General features: G+C 39.4%; 1 long non-coding RNA gene across 1 annotated transcript in view; it reads right to left on the reverse strand.

Annotated features, from left to right (window-relative positions):
• Positions 1–1,844: 1,844 nt before the first annotated feature.
• LOC116632222 overlaps positions 1,845–23,608 on the reverse strand; it is an 85,596-nt gene continuing 63,832 nt past the window's right edge. The window contains exon 4 of the long non-coding RNA XR_004299368.1: positions 1,845–2,135. This is a non-coding gene — a long non-coding RNA (uncharacterized LOC116632222). The remainder of the gene's footprint in view (positions 2,136–23,608) is intronic.

The following is a 23,608-nucleotide window of genomic DNA, read 5'->3' on the forward strand; positions in this document are numbered from 1 at the left end:
CTAAGCGCCTAGACCAACGCCTGGCACAAAATAGGTACTAATTAAATATTTACTGAATAAATAGCAATATTCTTTCTCTTCTTGTCCCATCATTATTTCCTTATCTTCACCACTTCAAAAGAGGCAGTCCACCGCTAAGCCCTCCATGATAATAGATCAGCAGTTTCTTGAGATCTTATTAATTTTTGCAAAATAGTATAACAAGACACAGAAAATTTTCAGTGTGAGTGAGAGCATGTCAGCAGCCAAAGAACAGCTGCATTCTGAGGTTCAACACTTTAGCATGATCCTGAATGGAGAATCAGGGACAGCATATAGGGACCCCAAGATAATCTTTGAATCCTCAGCCTAGTTTGTAAGCCTTTGTAAACCACATTTGGTTTAAGCAATTAAGTGAGAAAAGAATTTGGAAAAGGTTTAAAGTGGAGGCAGGAAGATGACCAAGTGATTGGAAATTAAAGTCTATGAAGTTGAAGGAACTTGGTTAATCCAGTTAAAGAAAAAAAAGGCAAGAAAATTGAAGAGAATGAATTGTCATAAATGAGGCTGGTTGGACAAGCTTTGCACAGGATCCCCAGAAACACCACTGACACTGTAAGGGGCTGGGGAGAGATAAGCAGCTGGGAACTCATGTAGTGGGCAGCACAATAGGCAATGTCCAAAGGATGTGGTGAACTAAACTCCATTTAGCAGACAAAATTTATAATCAAGCAGGCAATGGTTTCATGGCCCCCAGTAAGCCAGTAATAATCATGAGAGTAGCTTCCACTTATTAAATACTTTCTAAGTATTTTACATGTGTTGCCTCATTTAATTCTTACAATTCTGTGAGGTAGATACTATTATTTCTCTGTTTTACAGATGAAGAAACTAAGAGAATAAAGATGAAAGAAAGTAAGGTAAAGAAACTAAGTAGTTGGTATTTGTGCAAACTCACCCAGCTAGAAGGTGCTAGAGCCAGCTTCCAACGAAGGCAGTTTAAGTCTGGGGAGCCACCGTTGGCCCCACAGGATACTCCACTCTATGCACTGTAGGATTAGTCAGTAGGGTTCAGAGAACAGACCACAGGATAAAAGAGGCAAGAGGCAGGCAGTAAGGCACGGGGCTGGAGTAGTGGGCTAAGACTCAAGGTCAGCTATAGATCAAGTGAAGAACTGGAAAGTTACACTGGTAAACTGAGGCAGAAGTCAGCAATGTAAGGAGAAGAGGAGGTTCCAATAGAGAGGTAACACAGCACTCACATCTAGCACACCAGATACAACCTGTGTGTGGTAGGACTCATGCCAGGCCCAGGAGAATAAAGAGTAAGCCAATGATCTACTTCCAGGCCAGGGCAGGACTTCGGGGGGAAAAAAAATGGCTGATCCTGCAGTGGGGGGCCTGGGAAGATGGGCTAATCAGGCTCTTTAACCCCTCACACAGACCACCAGCTCACATCTCAGAAACTAAGGGTGATTTAAGAAGAGCCTGTCCTACTTGGAAATCCTGATAAAGACCTGGGTGTCCTCCCTGAACTTTGCTGCAGATATAACTAATTCAGTAAGGGCTAATAATAGAACTAAATCAGAGCTGTCCAAAGCCCTATAAAATATTACATTTTTAGATAGGTGAGCAAACTGTTAAAGCTCAAAGAGTTTCCCCCATTCACTCAAGATAAATGATTCCTTTGGAAAAGCTCAATTACTTAAAGGAAAGTCTCCAAGAATCATCTACAAAGCTTATAAAACATTGTCAGGGGTCCTATCTCAAACTAACAAGATCAGAATATCGGATAATAGGGAGGAAATTGTATTTTTTTTTAAGTGTCCTGGATAATTTTGGTAAACTGTATGGTTCATGTGCTTGAAAACAGGTAAAAGCCTGCCAAAGGAGTCCACTGTTGGGAATGTATCCCAAGAGCTGCATCCTTTTGCCAGTTCTAATGGGGATCAATGCCACTGTCCTGCTCAGAGTGCTAGCGTGGGGTTCTCACCTCATTTCATCTGATTAGATACTTTAGGCATCTGTTGGCCCCAACAAGGCATAGTCCTTCACTCAGATGGCAGAGGCATTCTGATTCGGACACTTCTGCTTCCGATGGTAATGGAGTAGGATCTTCAGCCAGCCACAAGAGGATTTGAGAATGACAAGGTCAACTGTGGATAAATAGGAAACAGATTAGTAGGTGTTTAAATGAAATGGAAGCAATACTGCTGTATTGCACAGAGGTATGTTTGGGTAGTGACTGAGAATGTCTCTTCCCTAAAGTGATGAAAATTGTTCAGCAGAAATGATCAGGCCAACAGCTTGGTTCTGCTCCTATCACCTTGGTCTTGTCTATTACCTTCCTTTGTCCTCCTCTGTGTGGAAGGCTCATTTTAAACCCTGGCACTGCTTTCTCTAAATAATAGTTAATTTTTACCAAATTCTTAGAACTGTTAGGTTTTGTCCTAAATTGTTTATAAGCAATTTCATATTTAGTGAGCAACTTCAGGTTCCTAGGATGACTTGAGCAGCAAAAAATTCTCTGATGATTTATTCTAAGAGTCCAAAGTTTCTTTCTCTTATTTTCCAGTACATATGTATGTTTCTTACACAGCAAATGGCAAGAAGCTATTTCCACCTCCGTTCATGGCAGTTTCAGAGGAGGTTTACTTGAATTGTATCCTCAGTGATTGAAATTAGGTAAAGGATGAATTCGCTGATGATAAGGTTAGGTCTTTCACCTGAGTATCACATAATCCAGTCCGTATTTTCTTCCATGTTCATAGCTGATGTTTACATAGTCAATTTAACTGGCTACGTATTGGGCCAAAACAAACAGGAAGAGGACTGCAGAGTTGATCAAACTTGTCATCATCTGCTTTTTTTCGTGTTATTTAAACATAGTCTAAAGTGATAAACACTAGAATTAATAATAAAAAGAAGTTGGACTCTCTTCAGGGGTTTAATAAAATGTGATGTCTTTTTTGAGGATGTTTTTAATGGATCCATGTCAAGAAGATGAGGACAAGGTAGAAAGAACAAGCTGACCTCTCAAAATCTCTCCCAGTCAGGGAATACAATGATTACATCACAAGCAGAAGAAATGCTAGCCAATTTTTCCTTGGTGCCTAGCATATCTTCTTGGAATTTAAAAAGAGGAGCAATGTTGATGATTTGCCACAGGTTTAAGCACAGAACAAGCCACCTTTCATAGAACTCTATTTTACAGCAGCAAGTATCCAAAAGACAAGGTGATAAAGACAGCCTAACGGGGAGATAATGAGTAAAATCATAGCAAACCACACTTTTGTATGTTTGCAACCCAACACTTCTTCCAGCCATGTGGCAACATTCTTCTCAAAGTACTGCCCTTAAAAAAATGGCTGACACAAAATACAACCTCAATCCAGCCACTTTACCCTTCCCTTGTGTAACCACATTGGCTTTGAGCCAAAGTCCCAAAGTGCAGGTAGAAGTTACCATTCCAGGCAGCTAAATATAGTGAGAGAAATGGAACACCCATTTTTTCCAAGTCAAGCAGGACTTGTAAGAAGAAAAACAAGAATTTGGATTGGTTGGATAATTTAAACAGCTGTAAGGATGACTTTATGTAGCATAATTAGTTCACAGGAGCAAATAGCCAATGGAAAAAAATATACAACTCTCTGAATTATTTATTATAATAGACAAGTCCAAATAATACAAAAAGAACCAATGTCACATAATTGAAAAATAAAACATGTAAACAAGTTGGCAGGTTCTGGGAGCCTGACTTCTTGCCCATGCTCTCCACATTACTGTGAGAAAAATTCAGGATTTAAAGTTAGATAGCTGGTTTAACACCCAATTCATTTTACCTCTCTCAGACTTTCTCTGACATTATCTGCAAAATGAGGATGATAATTAAATCTACCTCATAAGATCAAGCCCTGAATACGGCTCCACTTTGGGCATGGAGGCTGCTTAAAATTCTCTCTCTCAGGGTCTGAATCCAAGATGGTGGAGGAGTAGGAGACCGTAATTTCATCTGGTCCTGGGAATTCAGCTGGATAGCTATCAAATCATGCTGAATACCTGCAACTCAACTGGAGATCTAAGAAAAGAATAGCTGAAATTGTACAAATAGAAAAGTGTCCACTTTCTGCAAAGTAGAAAGTGAAGAGAAGTGAATCCAAGGCAATATATTGGAAGACAAACGATGGGCAGTGGGAGCCTCTGTAAGCCGGCTACCAGAAAGTGATATAGCAGCTCAGAACTTTCAGAAGTCAGCTCCGGTGAGGAACACCCCTGCCTAAAAGGCACTCAGGTGGCAAAGCAGGGCAAAATCCTGGGTGGGACAATGTGGTCTCAGGATCCTCAGGGTCACAGGAAGACCAGGGGTGCCTGAGTGCAGCAGAGTTCCCAGGCATCAGAGTGGGGAAGCCAGCTGCAATCAGCGAACCCAGGAGTGGGCTTTCAGCTCAGGGTTGCCATATACCCTGAACCAGGGCTTGGTCAAGCAACCACTCTCCAAGCAGGGGCCCAGCAAGCGACAGAACTGGTGAGACCCCCTTCCTCCCCTTGGGGTTGCAGAGCTGGTGTGAGCCACATGAATCTGCAGGGTTTGGAGACTCAAGGTGGGTTCATGAGGCTGAGATAGAAACAGTCAGTCACAGGCTGGGTGAGCACAGAGTATGGCTGGAGACCAGGGAGATAGGAGTAACTGACTGCTTTTCCCTGAGGGCAGATTGAAGAGTGGGGCCCCAAGCTCTCAGCTCTGGGGCTGGAGATTGGGAGGCTGCCATTTCCATTCTCATCCTTTAAGCCGCACAGAAAGCTTTCAGGGAATGAAAGCCATATAGAGCAAGGCAGAGCCACTTGAACGTAGGCTGGTCCCCTGACAAGGGGAGTGCAACTCCGCCTGGGGCAAATATACTTGAGAGTCAATGCAACAGGCCCTTCCCTGAGAAGATCAGCAAGAACATCCGGCTAAGACAAGACCTCTGGACAAGAGGTATGGCTAAGACCAAGTTTACTGATCATAGAGAACTGTCAAACTCCAGTACTAGGGGAAAATAATATATAGAATTCACGGATTTTTTCCCCACAATTCCTTAGGCTTTCCACTTTAATTTTCTTTCTCTTCCTTTTTCAACCAATTTCTTATTTTATCAATTCTTTTTTTTAATTCTTAATTCCTTACAATTTTGGAATGCAGTTACTTCTAACAGACCAAAACAGACCTGGACTCTAATGTATCCTTTGTTCTCCTCACCTGTCTAATCATATTCACTCTTTCTTCTTCTTTCTTCTCCTTCTTCTTCTTCTACTTCTTCTTCTTCTTCTTCTTCATCTTTTTTTTCTTAAAGCCTTTTTAAAATTTCATCTTTAAAGTTACATTCTATCCTTTCAATGTATTTAATTATATATATATATATATATATATATATATGTTTTTCTTTCTTTACAATTTTAAGATTTAGTTTCTTCTAAAAAAGTGACCAAAATACATTCAGAATATAGTGTATTGTTCTCTTCTGTTCACCTGTTTATATTCCTTTTTTTTCTTTTACTCTTTCTTTTCTCTTTTAATTTTCATCTTTACAGTTACATTCTGTCCTTTCATTGTATTTAATTTTATTTTTGTAAATAAGTTTTTCTTTCTTTACAATTTTGGGATCCACTTTTCTAACAAACAGACCAAAATACACACAGGCTCCAGTGTATTGCTGTGTTCTGTTCAACTGTCTTATTATATTCTCTCTTTTTTTAAATTTTAATTATTTTTTTTTCAGTTTCAGATCTCTTCTGATTTGTTTAGTGTATATTTCTCTGGGGTCATTTTTAGCATTTTAGTATTTTGTTCTCTTGTTCATCTATTCTAATCTGGACAGAATGACAAGAAGGAAAAACTCATCTCAAAAAAGAGAACAAAAGGCAGGACTGACTGCCAGGGATCTAATCAGTATGGATATAAGTAAGATGTTGGAACTAGAGTTCAGAATAATGATTATAAAGATACTAACTGGGCTTGAAAAAAGCATAGAAGACACTATAGAATCCCATTATGGAGAAATAAAAGAACTAAAATCTAATCAATTTGAAATCAAAAAGGCTATTAATGAGATGCAATAAAAAATGGAGGCTCTAACGGCTAGGATGAATGAAGCAGAAGAGAGAATTAGTGATATAGAAGACAAAATGATGGAGAATAAAGAAGATGAGAAAAAGAACACAACTACTGGATCACAAGGGGAGAATTCAAGAGATAAATGATACCATAAAGCGAAACAATATTAGAATAATTGGGTCCTAAAAGAAGAGGAAAAAGAGAGAGGGGGGGCAGAAGGTATATTGGAGCTAATTATAGCGGAGAACTTCCCTAATCTGGAAAAGGAAACAGGCATTTAAGTCCAGGAGGCAGAGAAGGAAACATAGACATTCAAGTCCAGGAGGCACAGAGAACCGCCCCCCCCACAATCAATAAAAATAGGTCAACACCTTGACATATAATAGTGAAGCTTGCATATATCAGAGACAAAGAGAAAATCCTGAAAGCAGCTCTGCAAGAGGTCCTTAACTTACAAGGATAGAAACATTAGACTGGCAGAAGACCTATCCACAGAGACCTAGCAGGCCAGAAAGGACTGGCATGATATATTCAGGGTGCTAGATGAAAAAAATATGCACCAAGAAAATTTTATCCAGCAATGCTGCAGGAGAGATAAAAAGGTTCCAGGACAAACAGAAACTAAAAGAATTTGTGATCACTAAACCAGCCTTGCAAGAAATATTAAAGGGGATCCTTTAGCAAAGAGAAAGCCCAAAAGTAACATAGAACAGAAAGGAACAGAGACAATATACAGAAACAGTGACTTTACAGGTAATACAATGGCACTAAATTCATATTTTCAGTAGTTACTCTGAATGTAAATGGGCTAAATGCCCCAATCAAAACACACAGGATATCAGATTGGATAAAATAGCAAGACCCATTGATATGCTGTCTGCAAGAGACTCATTTTAGACCCAAAGACTCCTCCAAATTTAACATGAGGGGGTGGAAAACAATTTGTCATGTTAATAGACATCAAAAGAAAGCTGGGGTGGTCCTAAGAGGGAAGTATGTAGCAATACAAGCTTTTCTCAAGAAACAAGAAAGGTCTCAAATACACAACCTAACCTGACACTGAAAGGAGCTGGAGAAAGAACAGCAAATAAAACCTAAATCCTGCAGGAGAAGAGAATTAATAAAGATTAGAGCAGATATCAATGAAATAGAAACGAAAAGAACAGTAGAACAGATCAATGAAACTAGGAGGTGGTTCTTTGAAAGAATTAATAAGATTGAAAAAACCCTGGCCAGATTTATCAAAAAGAAAAGAGAAAGGACCCAAATAAATAAAATCATGAATGAAAGAGGAGAGATCACAACCAACACTGAAGAAATAAAAATAGTTATAAGAACATATTATGAACAACTGTATGCCAACAAATTAGGCAACCTGGAAGAAATGGATGCATTCCCAGAGATGTATAAACTACCAAAACTGAACCAGGAAGAAATAGAAAACCTTAACAGACCCATAGCCAGCAAGGAAATTGAAGCAGTAATCAAAAATCTCCCAACAAACAAGAGCCCAGGGCCAGATGGCTTCCCAGGGGAATTCTACCGAACATTGAAAGAAGAATGAATACCTATTCTTTAGAAGCTATTTCAAAACATAGAAAGGGAAGGAAAACTTCCAAACTCCTTCTATGAGGCCAGCATTACCTTGATCCCAAAACCAGACAAAAGCCCCACCACAAAGGAGAATTACAGACCAATATCCCTGATGACCATGAGTGCAAAAATTCTCACCAAGATATTAGCCAATAGGATCCAACAATACATTAAAAGGATTATTCACCACGATCAAGTGGGATTTATTCCTGGGCTGCAAGCGTGGTTCAACATCTGCAAATCAAACAATATGATACACTACATTAATAAGAGAAAGGACAAGAACCATACGATCCTCTCAATAGATGCAGAAAAAGTATTTGACAAAGTATACCATACTTTCTTGATTAAAACTCTTCACACCGTAGGGATAGCAGGTATATACCTCAATATCATAAAAGCCAGCTATGAAAAGCCCACAGCAATTATCATTCTCAATGGGGAAAAACTGAGAGCTTTTCCCCTAAGGTCAGGAACAGGGCAGGGATATCGACTCTGACCACTGGTGTTTAACATAGTACTATAAGTCCTAGCCTCAACAATCAGACAACAAAAAGAAATAAAAGGCATCCAAATTGGCAAAGAAGTTAGACTCTCACTCTTCACAGATGACATGATACTCTATGTGGAAAGCCCAAAAGACTCCATCCCAAAATTGCTAGAACTCATACAGCAATTCAGTGAAGTGGCAGGATATAAAATAAAGGCACAGAAATCAGCTGCATTTCTATACACCAACAATGAGACAGAAGAAAGAGAAATTAAGGGGCGCCTGGGTGGCTCAGTCGTTAAGCGTCTGCCTTCGGCTCAGGTCATGATCCCAGGGTCCTGGGATCGAGTCCCACATCAGGCTCCCTCCTCAAGGGGAAGCCTGCTTCTTCCTCTCCCACTCCCGCTGCTTGTGTTCCTGCTCCCGCTATCTCTGTCTCTGTCAAATAAATAAATAAAATCTTTAAAAAAAAAAAAAAAAAGAGAAATTGAGGAGTTGATCCCATTTACAATTGCACCCAAAACCATAAGATACCTAGGAATAAACCTCACCAAAGAGGCAAAGGATCTGTACTCAGAAAACTTTAGAACACTCGTGAAAGAAACTGAGGAAGACACAAAGAAATGGGAAAATGTTCCATGCTCATGGATTGGAAGAACAAATATTGTTAAAATATCTAGGCTACCTAGAGAAATCTATACATTCAATGCAATCCCTATCAAAATACCATCAACTTTTTTCACAGAGCTGAAACAAATAATCCTAAAATTTATATGGAACTAGAAAAGACCCCAAATAGCCAAAGGAATATTGAAAAAGAAAACCAAAACTGGTGGCATCACAATCCCAGACTTCAAGCTTTATTACAAAACTGTGATCATCAAGAAAGTATGGTATTGGCACAAAAACAGACATATGGATCAATGGATCCAATCAATGGAACCCAGAAATGGACCCTCAACTCTATGGTCAACTAATCTTCGACAAAGCAGGAAAGAATATCCCATGGAAAAAAAGACAGTCTCTTCAACAAATGGTGTTGGGAAAATTGGACAGCCACATGCAGAGGAATGAAACTGGACCATTTCCTTACAAGATACACAAAAATAGACTCAATATGGGTGAACGACCTAAATGTGGGACAGGAACCCATCAAAATCCTAAAAGAGAACACAGGTAGCAACCTCTGTGTCCTCAGCTGCAGCACCTCTCGCTAGTCATGTCTCCAAAGGCAAGGGAAACAAAGGCAAAAATGAACTATTGGGACTTCACCAAAATAAAAAGCTGCTGCACAGCAAAGGAAACGTTCGACAAAACCAAAAGACAACCAACAGAATGGGAGAAGATATTTGCAAATGACAAATCAGATAAAGTACTAGTATCCAAAATCTATAAAGAACGTCTCAAACTCAACACCCAAAGAAGAAAAAATCCAATCAAGAAATGGACAGAAGTCATGAACAGATCTTTCTTCAAAGAAGACATCCAAATGGCCAACAGACACATGAAAAAATACTCCACATCACTCGGCGTCAGGGAAATCCAAATCCAAATCACAATGAGATACCACCTCACACCAGTCAGAGTGGCTAAAATTAACAAGTCAGGAAACGACAGATGTTGGTGAGGATGCAGAGAAAGGGGAACCCTCTTACACTGTTGGTGGGAATGCAAGCTGGTGAGCCACTCTGGAAAACGGTATGGAGGTTCCTCAAAAAGTTGAAAATAGAGATACCCTATAACCCAGCAATTGCAGTCCTGGGTATTTACCCCAAAGATACAAATGTAGCAATCCAAAGGGGCACCTGCACCCCAGTGTTTATAGCAGCAATGTCCACAATAGCCAAACTATGGAGAGAGCCCAGATGTCCATGGACAGATGAATGGATAAAGAAGATGTGGTATATATATATACAATGGAATACTACCTAGCCATCAAAAAAAGAAATCTTGCCATTTGCAACAATGTAGATGGAACTAGAGGGTATTATGCTAAGTGAAAAAAGTCAATCACAGAAAGACAGTTTTCATATGATCTCACTCATATATGGAATTTAAGAAACAAAACAGAGGATCATAGAGGAAGAGAGGAAAAATAAAACAAGACGAAATCAGAGAGGGAGACAAACCATAAGAGATTCTTAACTCTAGGAAACAAACTGATGGTTGCTAGAGGGGGGGATGGAGTAACTGGGTGATGGACATGAAGGAGGGCACGTGATGTAATGAGCACTGGGTATTATATAAGACTGATAAATCACTTACCTCTACATCTGAAACTAATAATACATTATATGTTAATGTATTGAATTTAAATTTTAAAAATTAAAAAAAAAGATTCCTTCTCCCTCTGCCCCTCCCCTGCTCATTTGCATGCATATGCGCGAGCTCTCTAAATCAATCAATCAATCAATCAATCTACTTCACAAGACTACTGTGAAGATTAAGTAATAATAATGATAACTATAACATTTTACTACATAAATGTTTGCTGGCATTAAGAAAACTTGCAGCACAGTGCTCTTCTAGCTCACCCTCTTTTCAGCCTCTCTTAAGATGAAGGAGACATGGCAGTGAGAGAATGGAATGTCCCTTGAACAAGAAACAAATGTCACTCTCTGTACAAATCTGCAGGCTTCTGTACCCTACAATCTTTTAAAATTTAATCAGTCACCTACTAAGTGTATCCAAGGTCCCCTACTGGCTCCCCTAGTTATATATGGAAATTAAACCATTTCTAATGCCTCCCCCCATACAAAAGCCTTTGAGAATTCATTTGGCATAGAGGGTGGATCAGTGTGATTACACTATTAGTCAGAGAACAAACTGTCCAGGTAAGCAATTTTGTTTTCTCCCGTCGATTAAATGCATTCTCACCTGCAGAGACGAATGGGCTCCAGGGATCTTTCTCTATATATTTAACAATGAGACAACTAAGTGGCAAAGTCAACAATAATCAGAAAGCAGGTGCAAGAAACCAAACAACTTTTTTACAAATATTGTTTTTCCTGAAGGGAAGTAAGACACACCTTTAATAAAAGAACTCTGTAACCTAAAACAAGAAGACAACAGATGTGGGGAGAGAAAGATTGCTGACTAGGAATAGGTTCTATCAGAACAATCAGCTCAAATACTAATCTTGGCAGGAAATGAAGTTCAGACAAATTTCTTTGGAAGTTTGGAACCATTTCTTGATCTACCAAATCTAACCAGTTAGCCCAGTGATTATTCCTTCAAATGTCTTTATATTTTCTTCTTCTTTTCCATCTCCACTTGTCACTGCCATCTTAGCATCTCCAGCCTAGATACCGAAATGCCTCATAACTAGCCATCCAGATTCTCCAAACCAAACTGCCCAAGTAACAGTCTCAAAAAGCCACTACAGAGTCATGCTTAGCTCAAAATGCCAAGTAAGTTCACTGTGGTCTACAAGTCTGACCTTTTCTACCTGACTTTCAAAGTCCTTCATAATATGACTCCACCCTACCGGCCTATCCTTATTTTCCAGTCAGACTGGCTTCCTCACCATTCTCTCATGAATACACAAGACACACACCCACACTGCTCCATTGCCCCTTCCACTGCTTCACACATGGTTCTTGCTCTTCATGCTCTTGCTCTTATGTGGAATGCCCTACTTCTTCAGGTGTAAATCCAAATCCTGCTCGTTCTTCAGGGCCTAGATTTAGTCTTATTTCCTCCATGAAGCCTTCTCGCACTCCTGCAGTCTTCAATAAACATTTTCTCTGTACCATATAATCTATCACTTCATAAAACATCTGTATATCACTTATTTCATGTGCACTAGACTCATCTCCATGACTAGGTAATAAATTAAGTCACAAAATACTGGTTTTTGTGACAAATATGATCCCAAATACATTCTGTTTGATATCTCATTTTTGTTTTCTCTCATTTGAATAATTAGGCACACCCTTAACTGCCTACAGAATTTCCTCAAGGAAATCAATCTTCTGCCATCATTCCTCAAATTATTTAAATTAAGAGTAACAATATTAGAATATGCATCACTAAAACCTCTAAATCGTGAGTGTAGGAGAAAAGGCATTAGGTGGAGTAGAAAAATCATTGAACAATGATTTAGGAGATCTGGCTTCTAAGTACCACCCTACTATTTACTAGCCCTGCGATCTTGGTTAAGCTATGCAGTGTCTCTGCAAAATGAAGGGGTTGGACTGGGTGACCTCTATGTTCTTCTAGCTCTTTCATTCTATGACTGTAAACCTGACAACAAAGGCATCAGAGCCTAGTTGGTCATATCTGAAAGGCAGAAGTGAAGAGGTTTCTCTCCAGGAAATAGAAAAGCTCCAGTGCCTTCTCTTTTATAAACACAATATTAATATTTGGGGGAAAGTTGGTATCAAACTTTGTGCTCATTTATTACATAGTATGTTATAATAATCTTCTATGTCAAATACAAAAGAGGCAGCTGATTAGTTTTCACTTTTTGAAAGTCATCATATATATTTTGAACCAACTCAGTAGTGGCTTATCTTGAATTTGGTTATCATGAAGTTACATCATGAAGCTGCATGAAAATTTAAAAGAGGCCCAACTCAAATTTGGATGGGAAAGAGTCTAAAGATCCACACTGAATGCCACAGTATAGACCTAAGAGAATTGTACGCAAAATTCTGAAAAGTAATTACCTTTCCTACTTTCTAGCGAAATATTTAAGTAACAAGAAATACTAACAAAATTTGCTGTAAATCTCTGAAATTTTTTCTTTTTTTTTTCTATTGGACTTGATGAGAGAATTTCTTTAAGACAGAAAAAAAGAGAGAGAAGACAAGTTATAATAAGGCACCTGTGAAAGATAATTTATAAAACAATACATAGAAGGAGAAGAGTTTGCCAAGGGCAGAGGAATAGTCAAGAAAAAAATGATGTTAAAAGGGGGTCTTCCAAGGATGCCAGTCAAACAAAAATGGTAAATGTGTCACAAAATCAGTCACATTGTGATGCTGTTCTGGGGATCTCACTTATTCATCAAGTGCTTAAGCAACGTGCTGGGCACTTGAGATAAAATAAAGGGAAAGACACAGTGTCTGCCCTGCAAGAACTCACTATCAAGCAGAGAAACAGCCAGGGTCTGAGTTAGCATTGCCCCTGACTGAAGGCTCACTGTGTGCCAAGCACTGTGCTAGGCACACCAGCCCCATGAGGCAGGTACCATTATTATCCCTGTATCACTGATGAAGAAACTAAAGCTTTGGGAGATTTAATAATTTACCCAAACCCTATGATCTGAATGTTTGTGTCCCTGCCCCTGGCCCCACCCAAAATTTATATGTTGAAATCCTAACCCCCAATGTGATGATATTTGAAGTGGGGCCTGTGATTGGCTCATGAGGGCAGATTAGTGCCCTTATAAAAAGGTCCCAGAGAAATCCTTCATCCCTTCCTCGGCCATGTGAGGTTACATGCAAGAAGGCACTTTGTCTATGAAGAAGAGGGCTCCACCAGATGTTGAATCTGCGGATGCCTTGATCTTGGACTTCCCAAACTCCCGAATTGTGAAAAATAAATCTGTATTGTTTAAAAACCACCCAAGTTATCCTTTTCTAGCAGCTGTAACAAACTAAGACATGAAGTCTCCCCAGACAGAAAGTAGCAAGGCTTGCTTTCACACCCAGACCTGACTGGCTCCAGGGCTATCACCCTCCACTTCAACCCTACACTACAAACCTGATGTAGGCAGTGCAATGTGGTAAATGGTGATGGAGACAGGTGCCCAGTACTAGGGTCTCTGCAGCTCTCCCCAGAGCTCAAAAGAACTCAGGCCTTCTCCGTGAATTCGAGTCCATGACCCCTGGCTTCAGCGGCATCTGCAGTTGGTGTGTGTAAAACTACCTAGGATGTGGTATACTACAACTACATCAAGGCCACAGGGGGAACCAAAGCAAAACATTTCAGTTGCTTCAGATTCTCTGCTGATCTCTGAATAGAAGGGTGTACGTGCACACATACAGGCACAAACACTCCATTGCCACAGAAGTTCTCCTTGAGACTAAGTAGTTTATTCAAAAGTATCCTCTTTCCCCATCAAAACGGAAACAATTTTTTATACATGTTTAAAAACTAAGTGAAAAAAAAAAAAAAAAACCAACTTCTTTCTGAAAGTGAAGTCCCCAGGAGACTGGGGAGAAATGACTCTGGGTAGCTCAGAGGCTGTTTTGTCCTCCTGGGCTGAGCAGCTGCCAGAACTAAGAGGACTCCAGAGGGGCCTAAAGGTCACAGCAGCAAAGAACCTTAAAGCTTTGGGGCCCTGGGGAGGACGGTGCAAGCTCAGGGGGATGACGGCTCCAGCTGCTCTAATGCCAGCCTGTGGCCCTCATCGGAGACCTGCTCCGAATTATAACACCGGTGGAGAAGAAGTTTTGTTTATTTGTGTTATGGTACCTTCTTGTCTTTTTGTTTGTTTTAACCTAGTAGGCCATAAAACCTTCAGTGGGCTATGAGGGGAAGACTTGCCTTCAAAGAAGGGTAAAGGAAACATTTTTGGATGCAGCAAGGTGCTAGAAATGTCCATCCTGCCAGCATACCTCCTGAAGGGGGAGGGAATTAGCTTTTATCAAGGTCCCATTAAGGATTTTGGCCTAGGCATTATGCAAGGGACCTTGTCTTATTTAGGTCTCCCAGTAAGTCTTAAGATATTAATCTCATTTCCAGGGAAAAAAACAAGTGAGGCTCTGGACAATTCTAAATCATTTGCTGAGTATCACACAGCTAGTCAGTGGGCGCCAGAACTAAAGGTCTATCTGACCCCAAGGACCAGGAAGAGAATCCTTTTTGTGGAAAGCAAATAGTAAGAAGAAATCCTAATGGGAAGATGAAAAATTAACATCTTTATTTACTGTTTGTTTAATTACCTGCTTATATGAGTAGGAATTAAATACACAAAGAAAACATTTTAAGCTTTATAAAAAGGCATACGGTGAAAATAAGACTCTTTCCACCCTTCTCTCTCAGCTCCCCAGTTCCCTTCAACAGAAGCAACTACTGATAATAGTATGTCAAGATAGGCTAGACATACACAAACGTACACATGTATACATAAAGCCCCCCCCTTTTTTAAGATTCTATTTATTTATTTGAGAGACAGAGCACAAGCTGGGGGGGCAGTGCAGAGGGAGAGGGAGAAGCGGACTGCCTGCTGGGCGGGCAGCCCAACAGACACAGGGCTTGATCACAGGACCAGGAGATTATGACCTGAGCAGAGGGCAGACACCTAACTGACTGAGCCACGCAGGCGCCCATAAAGCCCCTTTATTTACATAAATGGCAGCATTGCTGTCCCTTCTTTGATACCTGGTATATCTTGGAAATTTTTTGTATCGGTACCTATAGATCTGCTTCATTCTTTTAACAATTTTTACAATTGTTTTTTTACAATTGTTAAAGAATCTATTGTATGGCTATCTGATAATTTATTTAACTAGTCCCCTATTAAATGGACCTTTAGATTGCTTCTAACCTTTGCTATTGTAAACAGTGTCATATAAATATCCTCATACAGTCTTCCTTGAACACATATGGTAGTATAGTTGGGAGATACAATGGTTAAAAGTGAAATTCTTTGGTCAAGAGTATGTGCATTTAAAACTTGATAGAATTAAATTGCCTCCAGGAAAGTGTGCACCAAATTACAATCCTTAAAATATATACTCATGTCTGCTTCCCCCACTGTCTCCAAAATATTCTGTCTCCAGACAGTTGCATTCTCTACTGAAAAGAAAAGCAGCCATATGTTCACCTGCTCCTTTAAAAGTTGCATACTTCCTTCAGAGTGAGTAGGGGGAACCAATTTATTCAAGACTGGGCATTAGATTCCTGGAGTAGAGGAAGATTTTTAGAGCTCCTTGAACTGCAGAAGATGTTGACTAAAAGCATCTGGTCCTTAATTAGGTGATACTGGCAAAATAGGAAAATAGAATAAGTCCCTGAAAATAAGCAGTTGGCTTTGACTAATCAGCTTAATCCACCAGGGTACTGTCAAAGCCACAGAAGTCACTTCTTGGTATCCTGGTAACTCCACCAGCCTGCTGCATAACAAGGCCAGAGCAGGCTATGAGCTAGGAAAGGGATGCCTGCCACAAACGGAAACATCAAACTCTACTATCTGCCTCTGCTCGTTGGGGAAAAAGAGTGTGTGGGAGGAATTTCAGAAACAAGACTAAAAAGAGACTGTGGAGTATGGAATACTGTTTCCTAACTGTAATGAAATGAGGGGAAAATGAATCTAGCCAAAAATAAAAACACCCTTGTAGTTACACTTTCCAATATAAAACGTTTCTAGAGTGAATAAATCCCTATTGGATTTGCAACACTCATATCTTCATCCAGTGGTGCAGTCCAATCAAAACCATAGGATCCGGGCAGGAATCCTGGGCTTCGAAGGCTGAGAGAATTTGAAGCACACACTTTCTCTTTGTCTTGGTTTTGTTTACTTGAATCTGCTAAACGTCTGCATTTGACATTCTTTCAGGATGCATTACAAAATGTTCCTCTTCTGCTTGGCAATCACTTTGCTTGAAGGGTTGACTGTCAACCCCTTGGGAAAAGAGCCTGCTGGCACCATGGCCTGGAGAGGACTGGGAGGAAGGGCAGTGGCTTAGGTAGGCGTTGAGGTGAATTGACGTGAGAGGGACTTTGTCTCTAAAGGGGGTGAGGAGGGCCCAGCAGTGGTCATATTAATAACCATTTGTAGCATGGCCTGATTTTTAAGCTGGTGCACAAACATTGCGTTACTAAAAAAAAAAGTAAATATGCATTGCTAACACCACCTGCCAAATATTTAAACCAGGTAGTTGCCCTATAGAGCTGAATATCTTAAACATTTAGGGGAGGAGCCCCCCAGCAAGCAACAGAATACCTTCTAATTACAACTTGTGCTTTTTTTCCAATTAACAACCAACAGCATATTGTTGTGGAGGCATTGTTGGGAATTGTTTGCCTCTGTGTGGATGTATTCAGGTGCTTAAATGTAGGTTTCTAGGCTTGATACATATCATTACAAAAATTACAGGGCTGAAAAAATGATTTCAGATGGACTTGTTTCAATCCATCAGATCTGAGACAGCCTCTAGGTCAACCTCACAGGCAGTTGGAGGCTGTTGGATAGAATTTGCTGTTGCCCAGCCCACATCCTGTCAGCAATATATACAAGTTAACCTAATTTGCCATTGTTAGCTCTACTCCTGAAATCTCTCCAAATCAATCAGTAATTCACTTTCAAGTACCATCCATCAGCACTCAGATGAGCTTTGCTCCCTTCTTATTGATTGAATTTGATTGACTGATTGACTGATTCTCTTATTAGTCTGTCATCTGAACAGAGAAAAATAATTTGGAACACTCATCTTCAAATTGTATTCCAGGGGCCATTTAGCTCAATGTGAGTTTCTATCATTATCTCTCTTCCTCTATTCCACTGAGCCCTTCCTCTATTATGTACTTCTGGTATAGAAAAAGGTTTCATGAGCAAGAACAAACAAAGATCTACAAAAAAAATAGAAAGATGAAGAAAATTTATAATCTTTAAAAAAGGAAATAATTAAATTGAAGTTCAAATTTTACCTAAGAAACTTGTGTTCCAAGTTTTAGGTGGAATATGTTTATAAATACATACATACCTACATACATACATAGATGTATACTCTTAGCTCTTCTGTGTTATATACCTTGAGATGACTGGAAAAATGCAAAAGAAATTTCTGATAATAAAATAATCTAATACATAAATCAACTCTATTGAAATGTTATGCTTAAGGAGAGGTTTTAACCAAAACAGATAATAGGAATGTTTACTAAAATGAAAACTTGTCTATATGAATATCTCACACATTATATGGTTTGGACTGATTTACCTTAAGTAATGGTAGCACTTGAGGTAAATTGGTAAGTGACTTGAAGGGATTTCAGAAGGGGAGGGCTAACATTTCATGCAGACATTTCCTCAGAGTTCAATTAATCCATTGGGACGACCATCCTAGTATTTTACCTGGGCTCACACAGGTAGATAGGAGCCGAGCCAAGGCACAACTCGGGTCTTCTAACTCGTGGTTTATTTTTGGGAAACTAATAGGGCCAACAGAAGCATTTTATGGGACTCTGGACAGTTTTCATTAACTCAAATTAGATAATTAATGCAATTTTTAAGTAGACCTTATTTTTTAGAGCTTATTTATTCATTTATTGATTCAATTCTTCTTTGCTTTCCCACCTTGATCTAAAAGGTGATCTGAGGTAGTTTACGAAGATCAGTGCCATGAAATAAGGTAAAGCATGCATATCAACATAAGAGGAAAAAATATTTTCTAACACTTCAGAAATACTCATTTGCTACAGGAAAATACACTCCCATTATAAGAAATTCTGACAATATTTTTACTAATTGAGAATAATCTGCTAATTGGTGAGGCTTTGTCATCCTATTTTGTGATGAGATTCTTTTGGTCCATACTAATTTTGAGTTCTTTGTTACCACTATATTCCTAACTCTCATTTTATAGTTTTTCAACAAGATTGAGATCCAGACCCAAAGGCATACTAGAAATGAGTTCTAGCCAAGATATGAATGTTAAATGCATAAATAGTCCCTGTACTAAAAAGTCAGTAGCTGACCCAAGACCCTTGCAGAGAGGCTCTGACCCTCAAGCTGCCTAGCCAATGAGTGACACCTGCTGAGGGGTTCCAGAAGTCCCAGAGGGATATGGCACATTTCACATCTAGTTAAGTTCCTGAAACTAGTTATTAAGAATGGGGCTTTGTTTACAAATAGTTGTAATTTAGGAATGCAACAGTGTATTTGTTTTTCAGTTTTTGACTTTCAAGGCATTATTTATGAGCTCATTTCTTAGCCTTAGAAGACCGAAGAACAATATTTATGCTGCCAATACATGAAATTGTTGCCACTGACAGACGTGTGAATAATGCTTATAATTTGGGGTCACAATTTTGTTTTTATACTAAATGTCTCAATTTAAAAATTATAAATGCTCATTCAGTTTCCAAGACTTAGTTGAAATACCACCTCCACTGAAATCCCTAGGCAGATTTAACTGTACCTTATTTTATTTCTCTACCATACTACTCTCCACACTACCTCATAATCATGTCATATATGTTTATATGTCTGTTTTACTTTCTTAACTATAAATTTCTGAAAGACAGGAGACAGGGCTTGTCTCTTACTGATACATAGTAGACATCCAATAAGTATATAATGGAAGAATATCACCATTTTCATAAAAATCTATGTAGTGTTTTGAGCTGTTTAAATCAGACTGTGGTAGGATCGGAAGAAAATTCCATCAGGGTATGAGGATTCCTTCTGGTATAAATCCAGGCTTTGGGGAATCTAGCTTCAAGGTCAGAGGAAAAGGCAACCAGGGAGAAAATTAAAAATCAAAGTTTTCAGGGTCTCCTTAATTCCTCATGCCTTTTGTCTTCCTTATTGTTTGCTTGAAGCAATATAGAGTAGTGGACATTTGTTGTTTTTGCCCATTCTGCTTCCTTTCTTCCTTCTTCTGGTAATGGCACCCTGATTTTGTTTTGGAGAAACACTCCCATCTGATATGGTCAGGTGTGGTTGCCAGTTTAGATGCCCTGCCCTCTTCTAGCCAAGGCATGGGCACCTGACCCAAGCTAGGCTGATCAGATTCCTCTTTCTGGAATATGAACAAGAGACAAGAGGCTGACTGACCCTGAAATGAACATCCTGCAGTCCCTGCTTCCCAGCTCCCCAGGGGTTCTACTTCTTAATCATTCTACACCTTTTGCCTTGCCTTTCTGCTTGGTTGTTTGAGCTTCCAATAAATTACTTCTCTGATTCAATTAGCCAAAAGTGGTTTATGTACTAGCAACCAACAAAATAACAGGAACAGTGAATAGTAGATTAAAACTCTATCTGATTTATCCAAAAGCCTAGCAAGAAGGAATAATTCTGGATATCTTCAACCTATTCATAGGCTCAGTTTACTTCTTTTAACAAACTCACTCAGTCTAGGTAAGTATCTGAGAAATCCTAATCCCCCTTTAAATATCCCACCTGTTTGTAAAATAACCCAGTTTTCACATTCATTCCCCAGAAAAGCCCCAACATACCGTGCCTAGTAAAGCAACCCACTGAGCTTAAAGGCCCTTGCAGTATTCAGCCCTAACCTCCCTGTTACTTGCTTAACCACCCACCCACTCCCACCCACTCTGTGACATTGGCACTTTCTCATTATTATAAGATTTCCAAGTCAGCCATATATCATTAGCCCACTCCCAATTAGTTATTTACCTCTGGTTCACCAGCAAACACAAAGGAAGAACCTAATTACACTACTTCTTATTTAACACCTTTATAGTTCTTACTCTGCAGCAGGCATTATTTGAGGTGCTTTACATATGCTAACTCACTCAATCCTTTATAAAACCCCCTGAGATAAGAACATATGAAAAAAATGAGGCATAAAGATTTTTAATAGTTTGCCCAAAGTCTCAAAGCCCATAAAGAGCAGAATCAGGATTCAAAAGCAAGTAGTGTGGCTCCAAGTCTGTGCTTTGAACCACAAGCCATGGTTTTGAGATGATGGGTTTATTACATGGCCAATTAAAGGGAAGGACTAATCATATTTTAATCTGCAGCAGCTAATAGGGTACGTTGACATGGAAACAAGATTAGTCCCCACATGTAAAAAACCTAAAAACATCAAGTCAATTTAGAGTGCCCTCCAGGCCTCCTTACTTAAACATCATGGAAACAAGCCAGAACAATTCCACCGTGGTTTCCATTCCCATTGAGAAGATTCTAATACTTTGGATGGGAAGTGCCTTTCTTTTTTAATTGGCCTGAAACAGACATGTTAATTTTCTAGAAAGTTTGAAAGGTAAATCTAGTGCTAACCTCTTACTCCTTGTTGTAGCCCAGAGTTTACCACCTCTGCAGTGGGAGGGAGGATGTTGCTATGCTTGCTCGATCACTGTTGTGCTTCTGGCTGACTTCCTAACCTCTCTCTCTTTAGTTTAAGAAAACAGATGAAGTGACAAATCTGTCCACGTATATAAACGGTACACTAGGGTCATGTAGTCAAATCCCCCCTGGACATGAGGCTCCTCCTCTCTCCAGCAGGATTGTTTGGCCATTCACAAACCAAGCTTAAGGTGATTTTTATTGTCTTCTTGGAATTTCAAACTGCAATTAAAGTATGATAGTCTTGTTGGATTCTATACGCATTTTTACTTTCCTTAAATCTTTAAAAGTTTTCTGGAAGACTATTTAAAGCAAGAATTTGGATATTGAATGTCTCACTTTACCTCTGAAGTCTTAACTCCAGTAACTTCCCCCAGTGAACACTATGATCTACATAGACTTGGTTCCATGAACACTAAACACCCTATACTAGACAGAATATTCATGATATAAGGACATATGAACAAAGTATTAATATCAATTTTCTAATTTTCTTTAAGGGTGAAATACAACTGAGAGTTAATAGTGGATATCTGTAGGAAGAGGAATTATAAGTGAATTTTAACTCTTTATACTTTCTGATTTTATGTATTTTCTACAAAGAAGATATGCTTCTTTTATAAATAAACAAGGCAGTATTAGCAAGAATATTAAGCTTTACAGAGATCTTGTGGTATCACAGTCATACTATACCAGGTACTTTTTCCTAATTTGTAATTAATAATAAAGGTAAAATAAGCACAGCATCCTGCTCTTTATTTTGAAAGTAGTAAAGCAAGAAATTTGTAAACAGTAAGAGAAAAGAATCACTTTTACTTATGAAGACAGTCTGGTGTCAAAGGACCTAGAGTGTGGATGCAGATCTGCCTCCTACTGCCCACGAATGGGTTCTATTTGTTCCCTGTGCTTTATTAAATCTCAACTGCAAAATGGCAATAATAGTGCCTAGTTCACAGGGCTACGAAAGCACCTGGGATAGGCTGTGGCACAGAAGAGCCATCAAATAAATGTCCATCTACTCATTCAGAAAGCTTACTGCATCCCTCCTCTGTGTGAGTGTTTATAAGGTACAGGAACAAATAAAATAGAAAGGAAAGATATAGTACTTTCCCTCAAAGAGCTTGTGATCAAGAGAAGCAGATAAGGAATCAAATATTTATGATGCAGTAGAGAAATATTAGAAGTGCTGAAAATCCTTCTGCATTTAAGTTTTTAGTTTTTAAGAAGTCTAACAAACTTAAGTTCTATCATGGAGTTCCTATTTCTCCAGGCTCTGGAAACTGGATCTCAGTTGAATTGGGATCCGTGCATTTATCTGGGGCAGGCTGGGAGTGGGTAGCTAAGATGTCCTCCATCTGGCCTTCAGTAGTTGGTCCCTGTGGATCTCTGCTGATTCTGTTGATGTTCCCTATTAACAGTACCTTGGAGCCCAACTCTCTTTAACTCCCTTGCCCCTTTAGGGTACAGGGGTCCATTCTGTGGCTCCCACAGTACACTGGGCCCCAGGAAAATCAGCAGGACCATCCTCAGTCTTTTATCATTTCCATGCTCCTCTCAGAGCATGGGAATATTGTCCCTGCCTCCATGCAATGGCAGGCTCTGTGAAACCTGTGCAAGTTTCCTCAGGCCTGTCCACCTGGGTGCTCTGTGCAGCCATTTGTACTCTGGCTTCTTCTCACTTCTCTGGACTCTACACAGGAAAGAAAACCTAGGCTCCCTCTGTGCTCAGATTCTGCATACCTCTGGGGGATTTCTGTCACTCTCCTTATCCCTGTGTTGAGCTCAGAAAAAGACCAGGGAGTCTCACCCCTTTGACGGAGGCCCACCTTGTCTACTCACCCCTTGTGTTCTCTCGGGTACTTTCTTTCTTCTGCAGCATGGAAACTCTACTTGCTCAGCATGTCTTTTCCTGGCAATTGGTTTATTTATGCACCTTGCCTTTTTCGTTCCCTGAAGGGCCCAGACTTCTGAGACTTAAAATGCAAGAAAAGACTATGTCATCCCTCCCTCAATGCAACAAAAAAGTGCAATACCAAAGCTGAGTCTGGGGTGACAAATAAAAGCTATCAGTTAATATTTGAAAACTCTTCTCTCACCACAGAACACAGAGGTGAGGTGGAGGACATCTCATTTGGGTATCCTCCCAAATACCTCCTTTGGCCAAAATTAAGCATCAAGTATATCAATACTTGTAACAAGCTTAGCAGTGAGGTCTTCATCAAGGATGGAAAAAAAAGTTACTCTCTAATAAGTCTCTAATAATGCTGTACTTGTATTAGCTCCCTTAATATTTACATCTCCAAGGTATGTACTATCATTTACACTTCTTTTACAAATGAGGAAACCAATGCAAAGAAAGTTAAGTAACTTGTCCTTAGGTTTTATGTCTACTAAGTGGTAGGCAGGTAGTAGATATTGAACTCTAATATCCATGCTTTTAACCCCTATAATACCACATTTTTCTTCATGC

The sequence above is a fragment of the Phoca vitulina genome, unplaced genomic scaffold, assembly GCF_004348235.1.
Source record: "Phoca vitulina isolate PV1807 unplaced genomic scaffold, GSC_HSeal_1.0 scaffold6, whole genome shotgun sequence".
In the NCBI taxonomy this organism is placed as follows: domain Eukaryota; kingdom Metazoa; phylum Chordata; class Mammalia; order Carnivora; family Phocidae; genus Phoca; species Phoca vitulina.